The following is a 13,079-nucleotide window of genomic DNA, read 5'->3' as shown; positions in this document are numbered from 1 at the left end:
CTGGCTGGTCTCGAACTCCTGAACTCAAGTGATCTCCTCACCTCAGCCTCCCTAAGTGCTGGGATGACAGGCATGAGCCACCATGCCCGGCCTATGTAAAATGTATACATGTACAGACATATATACAGTATCTTCATAGAGACAGCGTGTGTGTGTCTGTGTGCGCGTGTGTGTGTGTGTGTGTGTGTGTGTGTGTGTGTGTGTGGTCAAAACAGAAACTCATGTATGGCAATGACACGTTATTGACAGGAAATGGCTAACCCTGGGGAGGGAAAGCAAAGAGATGGAAGTATGGTACATCCATAATACTATGTATCTATATTATTTTATTTATTTAGAGAAAAAACATTCTGAAGCAAAGATGGCAAAATGTAAGCATCATTTAAATTCAGATGGTAGGTAAATGGTTATCTAATATTATTTCCTGTACATTGGAAATATTTAATGATTAAATTAATTATATTTAAGGTATTAATAAGAAAAACACTCCAATTGCTTGGAGAAATACAAAAGAAGGCATACTGAAGCAATCTGAGAAGTCTTAAGTTCATTAAAAGAGTAATTTTGTCCCCATGACAAATTCTTGATGTGACAGCTCTAATTATGTCTGAAAGAACATCTGTTTTTGAACTTATCTTGGTGGGGAAGGGGAACCATTTTTTACTTATCTCCCATGACAGTGTGACAATTAATTTTTTTTATATGGAACGCTTCACAACTTGGCAGGTCATCCTTGCCCAGGGGCCATGCTAATCTTCTCTGTATCGTTACAATTTTAGTATATGTGCTGCCGAAGTGAGCACTACAATTAAATTTTAAAAGGTTTTCCAAGCTTTCCTTGACCTTACATTTGTGAGCAACTCATTCATACTTCAAATCAGTTTTTTGCTATTTATTCAAATTTTTTATTATATTTGCTTTTTTCTGTTTTCGGTTTGTTTGTTTTGAGACAGGTTAGAGTGCAATGGTGTGATCTCAGCTGGGTTCAAGTGATTCTCCTGCCTCAGCCTTCCGAGTAGCTGGGACTACAGGCATGTGCCACCACGCCCATCTAATTTTTATTTTTATTTTTTCATATTTTTAGTAGAGACAAGTTTCACCATTTTGGTCAGGCTGTTCTCAAACTCCCCACCTCAAGTGATCAGCCCTCCTCAACCTCCCGAAGGGCTGGGATTATAGGCATGAGCCACCACACCCGGCATTTTATCTGCTTCTTTGGGTTGCTGATTTAATTGTTTGATTTTCTCTGACATCGTATACATTTTATAAAAATGCAAACCAATATAACTTAAGGAATCAAAACTAAAGAATGTCTTTGTACCCTGCGTAACCATCACAGTAGCAATTGGTTCAGTCAAGAGTCATTAATGGGTGCCGAAACTGGTGGGCAAAAGTTTGATGGGAAACAGGATATAGTGTTGAAGTATCTTGCCACAAATTACTTCTTAACTATAAAGGGAAGAATAGTAATTTCACAGTGGAGAAACCAGGCAGATATTACTTTAACCAAAGTTAGCATCATGACTACTGAGATAAACCAACATCATGTGAATTGATGTGTGTATGACATAACGCACTGAGGTTACAGCATCACTTCAGTGCTAAACCTAACCCAAATTGCATAACCCAAAGCTAAGCATGAGGTGATATCAAACACACCCAAACGGGGGAACATTCTACAGAGTAACTGGCCCGTATGCTTCAAAAATGTCAAAGTCATGAAAGACAAAGTCAGAGGAATTATCCCAGATGGAAGAAGGCAAGGGTGACACGGCAGCTAAATGCAATATGTGATCCTGGACTAGACTGGACTCTGTCACAAAATTATTTTTCTTTTCCTAAGAATGACATCATTGGATAATTGGTAATTTTTGGTAATTTGTTTCATGTTGCTTTCGTTGAGAAGCCTCAGAATGCAAATTTAATATAAAATAATTTAAGTATATACACCATGTAACAAGATTAAAACTGTAAAAACATTAGTCTCACCTTGCCCTCTATAAGAATGATCCAGTTCAGAAAGATGGTTCTTCATACCTAGCTCTCAAAAATTACAAACAACTGTCATAGTAACATTGACAGAGAATTTCTAATACATATAGGTCCTGAATATGTTACAGATTTCATAAGACAAATTTAAGGACTATTGGTGGGAGCTCAGTAGCTAATCTATTCTACTGGAAAGCTGAAAAAGGAGAAAGATGATTAACAAAGCTATCATAACCAAACAACATGAGTCTTACAGCTTATACCAGCTTTCAGAACTGCACTTAGAAACACAGTGGCAATCAGTCCAGTACCTTGAGCTTGATGCAATGCATTCTACTTCCTGTATCATTTAAATGTAGTGGAATTGTTATGAAGATGAGTGTTAACGCATCCCAGTTTTTTGGATAATGTTCTCCATAAGTTTTATGTATTGACTGCAATGCCAATTATAGTGAAAGGCAAGCTTGTTTCTTAATAACTATGTAACTTCAAGCTGATTACTTGGCTTCTTTGAGCCCTGGAGCCTGAATTTGTTATATGATAGGATCAGAATCTCTTGTCTCTGAAATTCTTTTCAACTCTAGTTGTGGGTCAGTTGAGACTTCAGTCAATAGTTAGTTAAGTTATCCATAAAAATGACATATTTTGGGCTAGGCGCTGTGACTCATGCCTGTAATCCCAGCACTTTGGGAGGCAGAGGCAGGCAAATCATGAGGTCAAGAGATTGAGACCATCTTAGCTGATGTGGTGAAACCCAGTCTCTACTAAAAATGCAAAAATTAGCTGGGCGTGGTGGCGCACACCTGCAGTCCCAGCTACTTAGGAGGGTGAGGCAAGGAGAATCACTTGAACCTGTAAGGTGGATGTTGCGTTGAGTCCAGATCACACCACTACACTCCAGCCTGGTGACAGAGCGAGACACCATCTCAAAAAAATATATATATATATTTCTTTTAAAGCCAAAATAGAAAACTTCTCTTCTTTAAGAGCAATTCCTTATGTTAGCTTATTTTTTAGACACATGAAAAATGTACAATCAAGAATAGAACAAACTTAAATGTACCCACCATTCAGCTAAAATACAGGACATTACAGTTTGTTATCTTTCATGTTGGCAGAAATCCTTGAGTCTGACAAAATGCCTTATTATCATCTCTGCAGGGAAACGGGCACTTTCACATATTGTTGGCAGGAATGCAAAAACGGTATAATGGAAATTTGGCGATTTCCAGCAAAATTACACATGCATTTAATCCTGGACACCACCACAATCACCTTTCTATAAATCTATCTCAAAGATATATAGGCAGAAATGTGAAATGATGTATACACAAACTTATTCATTGTAGTTACTTTTGTAATAGCAAAGGATTGCAAACAATCCAAATATTCATCAATAAAGGACTGGTTGAAGTAATGAAGTGCTATTCCACTATAAAAAATACTCTGTAAAATACTGTGAATTGCATACAGCATGCTACCTTTTGTATAAGAAAGAGGGACTGTGTGTGTGCGTGTGTGTGTGTGTGTGTGTGTGTGTGTATAAGCATTTTTTAAAAGTAACAATATAAGGATGAACTAAAAGCCAATGAAAAATAGTTACTCATGGCCAGGCATGGTGGCTCATACCTGTAATCCCAGAACTTCGGGAGGCCAACGTGGGTAGATCATGAGGTCAGGAGTTCAAGACCAGCCTAGCCAAGATGGTAAAACCCCATCTCTATTAAAAAATGATTAAATTTAAAATGTTTAAAAAAAGAAAAAAATGGTTACTCATCATGGGAGAAAAAAGCAGGAACTGGAGGATGTTCAACCTCATATGTCACCAGGGAATTGCAAATTAAAATGAGATACCACTACAGACATATTAGAATGCCTAAAATTCAAAACACTGACAGCACTAAATACTTGTGAGGATGAGGAACTCTCATTCATTGCTGGTGGAAATGCAAAATGGTAAAGCCACTTAGGAAGACAGTTTTGGCAGTTTCTTACAAAACCAAGCATTCTCTCTTACTATGTGATCCAGCAATCACACTCCGTGATATTTGTCCCAATGAGTTGAAAACTTATATCCACACAAAAATCTATATGTGAATTTTTATAGCAGCTTTATTCATAATTGCCAAATCTTGAAAGCAGACAATGTCCTTCAGTAGGTGAATGGATGACAACCTGTCGTACATCTATACCTTGGAGTATTATACAGAACTAAAAAGGAATGAGTTATCAAGCCACTAAAAGACATGGAGGAAACTTAAATGCATACTGCTAAGTGAAAAAAACCAGTCTCAGTAGATAACTCTAACTGCAAGAATCCATCCTTATCCACAATTTTGCTTTCTGCAGTTAACCAAGGCCTGAAAATATTACATGAAAATTTTCAGAAATAACTAATTCATAAGCTTGAAATTGCACACCGTTCTGAGTAGCATGATGAATTCTTGTACTATCTTGCTCCATCCTAAAACATTCTTTTGGACCTGAAACATTCCTTTGTCCAGCACATCTGTGCTCTATACATTACAGCATATATATTAGTCACTTAACTGTCTCAGTTACCAAATCAACACATGTAAGAAGAGTGAGCAGAGTACCATTAAATATTTTGAGAGAGGAGCATATTTGCATAACTTTTATTACAGCATATTGTTATAATTGTTCCATTTTATTATTATTGTTATTCATTTATTACTGTGCATAATTTATAAATAAACCTTATTATCAGTATGTATGTATATGGTTCTATACTATCCTCGGTTTCAGGCACCTACCGTAGGTCTTGTAACATATCCCTTGAGGATAAAGGGGGACTATTATGTATGACATTCAGGAAAAGGCAAACCTATGGAAAGAAGGGAGGGATGAATATTGGAAATAAGGGATTTGAGGGCAGTGAAATTACTCTGCATGTTACTGTAATGGTGGATCTGTCATTAGACATTTTTCAAAAGCCACAGAATGTGCAACACAAAACAACAAACCTTAATGTAAAGCATGGTCTTTAGTTAATAACAATGTATCAGTGTTGGCTATCAACTGAAATAAATGTACCACAATAATGCAAGACATTAATAATAGGGGGAAAGAGGCAGGTTTTCTATAAACCTAAAACTGTTTACAAAATAAATCTGTTAACAAGAAAGAAAGGCAGGGGACAGGGATGGAAATAAACCTTCTCAGATGAAATCCATCATGGGGTTTTGACTTTGGAAACATATAAACGTGGCTATTAAATTACTTTAAAAACAAAATTACTGGCCGGGCGCGGTGGCTTACGCCTGTAATCCCAACACTTTGGGAGGCTGAGGCAAGTGGATCACGAGGTCAGGAGATTGAGACCATCCTGGTCAACATGGTGAAACCCCATCTCTACTAAAAAATACAAAAATTAGCTGGGCGTGGTGGCACATGCCTGTGGTCCCAGCTACTTGGGAGACTGAGGCAAGAGAATTGCTCGAACCCAGGAGGCAGAGGTTGCAGTGAGCTGAGATCGTGCCACTGCACTCCAGCTCACTGCGACCTCTGCCTCCTGGGTTCGAGCACTTCTCTTGCCTCAGTCTGGCAACAGAGCGAGACTCTGCCTCAACAAAAAAAAAAAAAAAAGAAAGAAAGAAAAAAGAATTACTTTAAGAAGAAAATAAAAGAACAAAAATTAGCCGGGCGTGGTAGCAGTTACCTGTAATCCCAGTTTCTCATGAGGCTGAGACAGGAGAATTGCTTGAATCCTGGAGGTGGAGGTTGCAGTGAGCCAAGATCATGCCACTGCACTCCAGCCTGGATGACAGAGTAAGACTCTGTCTCAAAAAAAAAATTATATATTCTGATTGTGGGGGTAGCTATACAGGCATATGGATTTTTCAAAATCCATTCAATTGCACAGTTTCTAAATGAGTGCATTTTATTGCATTTAAATTATACCTCAAATAACATTGGTTTTTTTAAAAAAAGAGAAATAGGCTGTAATGAGTAGAAATCATAAGTGTAAAAATCTCAGAGTCCTTAATAAGTCTTTTTAAAAAATCCCATTTGTTCACCAATTGCCAGGATACCAACTGCTATAGTTCGGAATATTGTTCCTTCCAAATCTCATGTTAAACTTGATACCCTATGTTGGAGGTGGGGACAAACGAGAGGTGTTTGGGTCATCCCTTATGAATAGTTTAATGCCCTCTCTCAGGAGTGGGTTCTTCTCTTTAAGTTCTCATGAGAGCCTGTTGTTAAAAGGAGGCTGGCACCTCCCCCCTTTCTCTGTTGCTTCCTCTCTCACCATGTGGTAACTGCACATGCCAGGTTTTCTTCACCTTCTACCATGGGTGGAAGCAGCCTGAGGCCCTCACCTGATCCAGATGGCTGCACCGTGCTTCTTGTATAGTCTGCTGAACTATGAGCCAAACAAACCTCTCTTCATTATAAATTTCTCAGTCTCAGATATTCCTTTTTAGCAACACACAACAGACTAAGACACCAAATCATTATTCTAAAATTTGATAATCATAAGTTATCAGACACTTACCTTGCTTTTCTTATGTGGGCTGGACTTCAAGGTACCTAGTGGTTGATGAAGGAAAGTTCTTTATTAAACAATTACAGTTAATAAATGTAGAAAGAATGATAAAATTAGAAAAATACTATTTTTCAAATCTTTTATGAAATGATGGATCTAAGTAATAATCATCAGTGGTTTCTAAAACCATTAGGTGAAAGATAGATAAGGATCCTTAAGTATCTATTGATGCATCAGGTCAACCACATTTGAACCATATCTGATTGATGGATACCAGGCATTATGTGCCTCTTGGTGTGATACAATAGGAAGTATAGAGCATCATATATAAAGTATCTTTGCCGAAATAAACAAATGTTAAAAACTGAATCAATGGCTGGATGTGGTGGCTCACGCCTGTAATCCAAGCACTTTAGAAGCCAAAGCAGGTGAATCACCTGAGGTCGGGAGTTCAAAACCAGCCTGACCAACATGGTGAAACCCCATCTTTTTAAAAATTTTTTTAAAAAAAACTGAATCAAAAACAAGCCTCTAAATCTTACTGTCAGTTTGTAGGAAATACGATTCTGTACTCACTAAAATGAGAAAGTAAGTCTGACCTTAGCAAGCTTAGTGAAGATGCAGAACCCTGGAAACTCTCACACCCTGCTGCCAGAAGTGCAAATTGGCCCACGCAATTTGAATTTGACAACATATACAGAATCAGGAAAATCACCTCCTTGCCACTAGATGGTGCTTATTGGCTGTTGAGTAGTTTATTATATTGTTTTCTATTACATTGCTGCATTCTTTTTACTTCTGATGGATCACTGGAGGAAGGGACTGGGCACTAGGGGCTAAAGCCTCACCAGAATGTTGTAATTGGGATCCCAACAGCCGTATCTGCTGTGGAACCATGTTGACCCTGAGGACACATCTCTGAGTGTTGCTGTTTTCCCTAGCCACTTACATTATTCAGTTCCTTAGCAGTATCTAATATTGATTGTGTAAAGGGTATTTTTCTGGAGAATATATTTTTCAATACAATCTTTTTTTTTTTTTTTAAAAGACGGAGTCTCACCATGTTGGTCAGGCTGGTCTTGAACTCCTGTGCATATTAACACCACTATGAGCTCACAGAAATATTGATAATTCTAATCATATACCACAGAGTTTATTCTAGCCTTTTCTTTTTCTGTATTTGTTCTCCTTACTCTGTAAGGAGTTGTCTTTCCACCAGGCACGGTGGCTCATGCCTGTAATCCCAGCACTTTGGGGGGGGCTGAGAGCACGGATCACAAGGTTAGGATTTCAATACCAGCCTGGCCAACATGGTGAAACCCAGTCTCTACTAAAAATACAAACATTAGCCGGGCATGGTGGTGCACATCTGTAGTCCCAGCTATTTGGGAGGCTGAGGCAGAAAAATTGCTTAAACCCAGGAGGCAGAGGTTGCAGTGAGCTGAGAGCACACCACTACACTCCAGCCTGGGTGACAGAGCAAGAGTCCATCTCAAAAAAAAAAAATAAAATAAAAAAGAAAAAACAAAGAAAGTTGTCTTTCATTGCCCTTAATATATTAATTTTCCCTGTAGGTAACCAATATCCAGATCAAGCGAATTTTCTCCTTGGCAGAAACCACTAAACCATATCCACAATTTACTTCCTCAGCCCCAGACCTTCTAAAAGTTCCAGGAACACAGTATCAGTCTCCCTACCCCAAATGATCTCCAGTCATTCATGATTCCTCCCTTCCCTTCACTGTGCACATAGGATCAAGCACCAAGGCCTGACTCTCCTACCTCCTAAATTTTTCCTGAATCTGTATTTTCCTCTACATTCTTTCAATGTGATTGTGTGACCAGGAAAACCTTGCCAACTGCCTAGCTAATCATTAATGTAGTTGAAAGAGCTAATAGAGTCTTTCTCCCTCTCCTTCTAATATTTTTTACTTAGTCATAGGTAAAGATCAGCATATTTTCCCAGCCATGCTTGGTATTGTCCTAGTAATTATTCAAAGGGTTCAAGAATTGAGAATGAGAAATTAAGCCTTGGTCCTGGCCCATAAGGTGGAGAGAATGATACCCAGGTGACAGCTGTTTTAATTAAAGGATGGAGGGAGTGGGAGAAGGTGAGAGGTCATTTCTATCAGTTCAGCCTCACTGGCTGGCTTCTTATCCTCTAGCTTCCAATCCTAATCTCTAATGGGTAAGATCCAAAACTCAGCTCTTCTCTTCTATTCTGTTAGGTATGAAGTTCAGTATTAATCAGCTACTAACTAAATGCTGAGCTTATATGGGTAGCTCAGGTTGATGCTGCACTCCTTCTAGTAATTTACCCAGGAGTCCAGCTGAACTTTACTTGTCTTTTAAGTATTTTGCTTTGTCAACAGTTTTGCTTTATCACCTCAGAGTTGATCTAACAGGTGGATATGGGGTAAGGTTGGAAAAAAAGCAAATTTTCTTCTGATTCTAAATCATTACATTATAGAAATTTAAGAAGAATAAAATGAAGAAAACAAAAATCACCTATAATATCACAACCCTGATAATTTTTTTCCAGTTTTTGCTATGCTTTTACAAAATAATAGTAAGTGTTCACTTTTTTTTTTTTTTTGAGACGGAGTTTCACTCTTGTTACCCCAGGTGGAGTGCAATGGCGCGATCTTGGCTCACCGCAACTTCCACCTCCTGGGTTCAGGCAATTCTCCTGCCTCAGCCTCCTGAGTAGCTGGGATTACAGGCACGCACCACCATGCCCAGCTAATTTTTTGTATTTTTAGTAGAGATGGGGTTTCACCATGTTAACCAGGATGGTCTCAATTTCTTGACTTCGTGATCCACCTGCCTCGGCCTCCCAAAGTGCTGGGATTACAGGCTTGAACCCCCGCACCCGGCCCAGTATTCACTTTTATACTGTTTTTCTTTTTCTTCCTTATCTCTTTTTTTTGAGACAAAATCTCGCTCTGTCACCAAGGCTGGAGTGCAGTGGGATGACCATAGCCCTCTATAGCCTCTTTGAACTCCTGGACTTAAGCAATCCTCCTACCTCCGCCTCTTGAGTAGCTGAGACTATAGGTACAAGCCACTATGCCTGGCTAATTTTTTAAATATATATTTTTAGAGACAGAGTCTTGAACTCTGTCTGCTGGTCTCAAACTCCTGGCCTCAAGTGATCCTCCACATAAGCCTTGTTTTTTAATTAACATTATAATACAAGCATTCTTCTATTTAAAATTATTTTAGCAGGCCGGGCACGGTGGCTCACACCTATAATCCCAGTACTTTGGGAGGCCGAGGCGGGTGGATCACGAGGTCAAGAGATCGAGACCATCATGGTCAACATGGTGAAACCCCGTCTCTACTAAAAATACAAAAATTAGCTGGGCATGGTGGTGCGTGCCTGTAGTCCCAGCTACTCGGGAGGCTGAGGCAGGAGAATTGCTTGAACCCAGAAGGTGGAGGTTGCAGTGAGCTGAGATTGTGCCATTGCACTCTGGTCTGGGTAACAACAGCGAAACTCCATCTCAAAAATAAATAAATAGATCAGGAGTTCCAAGATGGCACAGTAGGAACAACACAGGATTGTAGCTCTCAGTGAAGGCGCAGAGGGTGAGTCCTAGCCACATTTCCAGATGGATCTTTGTTGCCCACAGAATGGGGAAATTCCCAGGTGTAGGAGAGACACAGGACGCCAGCACAACCCTCTGAGCTTGCACGGCCGTTTGGCCGGCGCTGCAGCGCGGCAGCACCCCACACAAAACGCACTGGTCTGGGTGCCCTGTTAAACTGGCAATCTGACATTTGGGAGGGCAGATTAGCATATCCATCTGATTAAACAGACCTTGGACAGAGAACCAGACCAGGAGATTCACAGGAAGTGACATTCGAGCCGGTACAGTGGGTTGCTGCATGGGAAATAACACAGATCCCGGTGCCCTTTCAGCAGGCAACTAAAACACCTAGGAAAGAGTCAACTGTTCAACTTAAAAAAAAAGAGAGAGAAAAAGGGCACTGAGGCAGGGAGCCAGGTGATCAGGCTTAGCGGGTCCCACCCCCACAGGGACAAACAAAACGGCAATTCCAATCGAAACACTCGGGGTTGAGAGTTTCACTGCGGGCACAGCTGAATCCAGGACGGTGCAGCTCGGTGGGGCAGGGGCGTCTGCCACTACCGAGGCATTCTGCGCCTACTGAGGTACACTCCCATTGCTGAGCAGCCTGCTGTTGCCAAGGCAACCCACCATAACAGAGAGACTCTGCCAACAGGGCGGAGCCCACAGCAACAGGGCAAAGCCCAGACAGTACAGCAGAGCCCACGGCAACAGGGTGCAGCCCGTGACAGCAGGGCGCTGCCCAAAGCAGCAGGGCAGAGCCCACGGCAACAGGGCGAACTCCGCAGTAGCAGGGCGGAGCCTCAGCAGGCAAATAGTGACTAGACTGCCTCCTAGCTGGGCAGGACAGTGCAACGGATACTCATGAAGAAAGCCCTAACTCCCTGAGACAGAGCATCTGAGGAATAAAAAGGGGATTTATAAGTTCTGCTGCAGCGGACCTAAATGCACCTGCCTAACAGCCCTGAATGAATAACGGAGCTCACAGCTCAGCACTTGAGCTCCTATAAAGTACAGACCACGTCCTCAAGCAGCTCCCTGACCCCTGTATATCCAAAGAGTCACCTCAAAAAGGACTGATCAGACTGACATTTGGCAGGCATCATTCTGGAACAAAGATAGCAGAAGAAGAAACTGGTAGCATCCCTCACTGTTCCGCAGCTGCTACAGGTGTACCCCAGACAAGCAGGGCCTGAAGTGGACCTCAGCAGAGGGGCTAGACTGTTAGAAGGAAAACTAAGTAACAGAAATACTTCATCATCAACAATCTGGGCATCCACTCAGAGACCCAATTGAAAAGTCAGCAACTACTCAGACGACAGGTGGACAAATCCACAAAGATGGGAAGAAACCAGCTCAAAAAGGAGGAAAACACCAGAAACCAAAACACCTTGCCTCCTATAAAGGACCAAAACTGCTCACCAGCAAGGGAACAAAGCTGGACGGAGAATGCGTGTGACGAAATGACGGAATCAGACTTCAGAAGGTGGATAATGAGAAACTTCTGTGAGCTAAAAGAACATGTTCTAAATCAATGCAAAGAAACTAAGAACCTGAAAAAAGATTCGAGGAAATGATAATAAGAATGGATAACATAGAGAGGAATATGAATGAATTGAAGGAGCTGAAAAACACAACACAAGAACTTCATGAACCATGCACAAGTTTCAACAGCCGAATTGACCAAGCAGAAGAAAGAATATCAGAAGTCGAAGATCAACTCAATGAAATAAAATGAGAAACCAAGATTAGAGAAAAAAGCACAAAAAGAAATGAACAAGGTCTCCAAGAAATGTGGGACTATGTGAACAGACCTAACCTACGTTTGATAGGCGTACCAGAATGTGACAAAGAGAATGAATCCAAGCTGGAAAATACTCTTCAGGATATTATCCAGGAAAATTTCCCCAACCTAGCAAGGCAGGCCAGTATTCAAGTCCAGGAAATACAGAGAACACCACAAAGATATTCCTCAAGAAGGGCAACCCCAAGGCACATAATCAACGAGGGTTGAAATGAAGGAGAAAATACTAAGGGCAGCCAGAGAGAAAGGTCAGGTTACCCACAAAGGGAAGCCCATCAGACTCACAGCAGATCTCTCAGCAGAAACTCTACAAGCCAGAAGAGAGTGGGGGCCAATATTCAACATCCTTAAAGAAAGAACTTTCAACCCAGAATTTCATTTCCAGCCAAACTGAGCTTCATAAGTGAAGGAAAAATAAAATCCTTTGCAAACAAGCAAGTACTCAGAGATTTTGTCAACACCAGGCCTGCTTTACAAGAACTCCTGAAAGAGGCACTATACATAGAAAGGAACAACCAGTACCAGCCATTCTAAAACCATACCAAATGCTAAAGAGCATCAACAAAATGAAGACTCTGCATCAACTAACGGGCAAAACAGCCAGCTAGCATCGAAATGGCAGTATCAAATTCACACATGACAATATTAACCCTAAATGTAAATGAGCTAAATGCACCAATCAAAAGACACACACTGGCAAATTGGATAAAAAACCAAAACCCATCGGTGTGCTGTATCCAGGAAACCCATCTCACATGCAAGGATACACAAAGGTTCAAAATAAAGGGATGGAGGAAGATTTACCAAGCAAATGGAGAGCAAAAAAAAAAGCAGGAGTTGCAATTCTCGTCTCTGATAAAATAGACTTTAAAGCAACAAAGATCAAAAGAGACAAAGAAGGTCATTACATAATGGTAAAAGGATTGATACAACAAGAAGAGCTAACGATCCTAGATATATATGGACCCAATACAGGAGCACCCAGTTATATAAGGCAAGTTCTTAATGACCTATAGAGAGACTTAGACTCCCACACAATAATAGTGGGAGACTTTAATACTCCACTGTCAATATTAGACAGATCAACCAGACAGAAAATTAACAAAGATATCAAGGACTTGAACTCAGACCTGGAACAAGCAAACCTGATAGACATCTACAGAACTCTCCACCACAAATCCACAGAA

The 13,079-nt window shown here is 40.6% G+C and overlaps 1 non-coding gene across 1 annotated transcript; it reads right to left on the bottom strand.

Annotated features, from left to right (window-relative positions):
- Positions 1-696: 696 nt before the first annotated feature.
- LOC118152498 (U6 spliceosomal RNA) lies at positions 697-803 on the bottom strand. The gene has a single exon (XR_004741259.1). It is a non-coding gene; the product is annotated as a U6 spliceosomal RNA (small nuclear RNA).
- Between the last annotated feature and the right edge of the window lie 12,276 nt (positions 804-13,079).

This window comes from Callithrix jacchus, chromosome 3, assembly GCF_049354715.1.
Source record: "Callithrix jacchus isolate 240 chromosome 3, calJac240_pri, whole genome shotgun sequence".
In the NCBI taxonomy this organism is placed as follows: domain Eukaryota; kingdom Metazoa; phylum Chordata; class Mammalia; order Primates; family Cebidae; genus Callithrix; species Callithrix jacchus.
The sequence above is the reverse complement of the archived record's forward strand: the minus strand, read 5'-3'. Positions and strand labels throughout refer to the sequence as shown.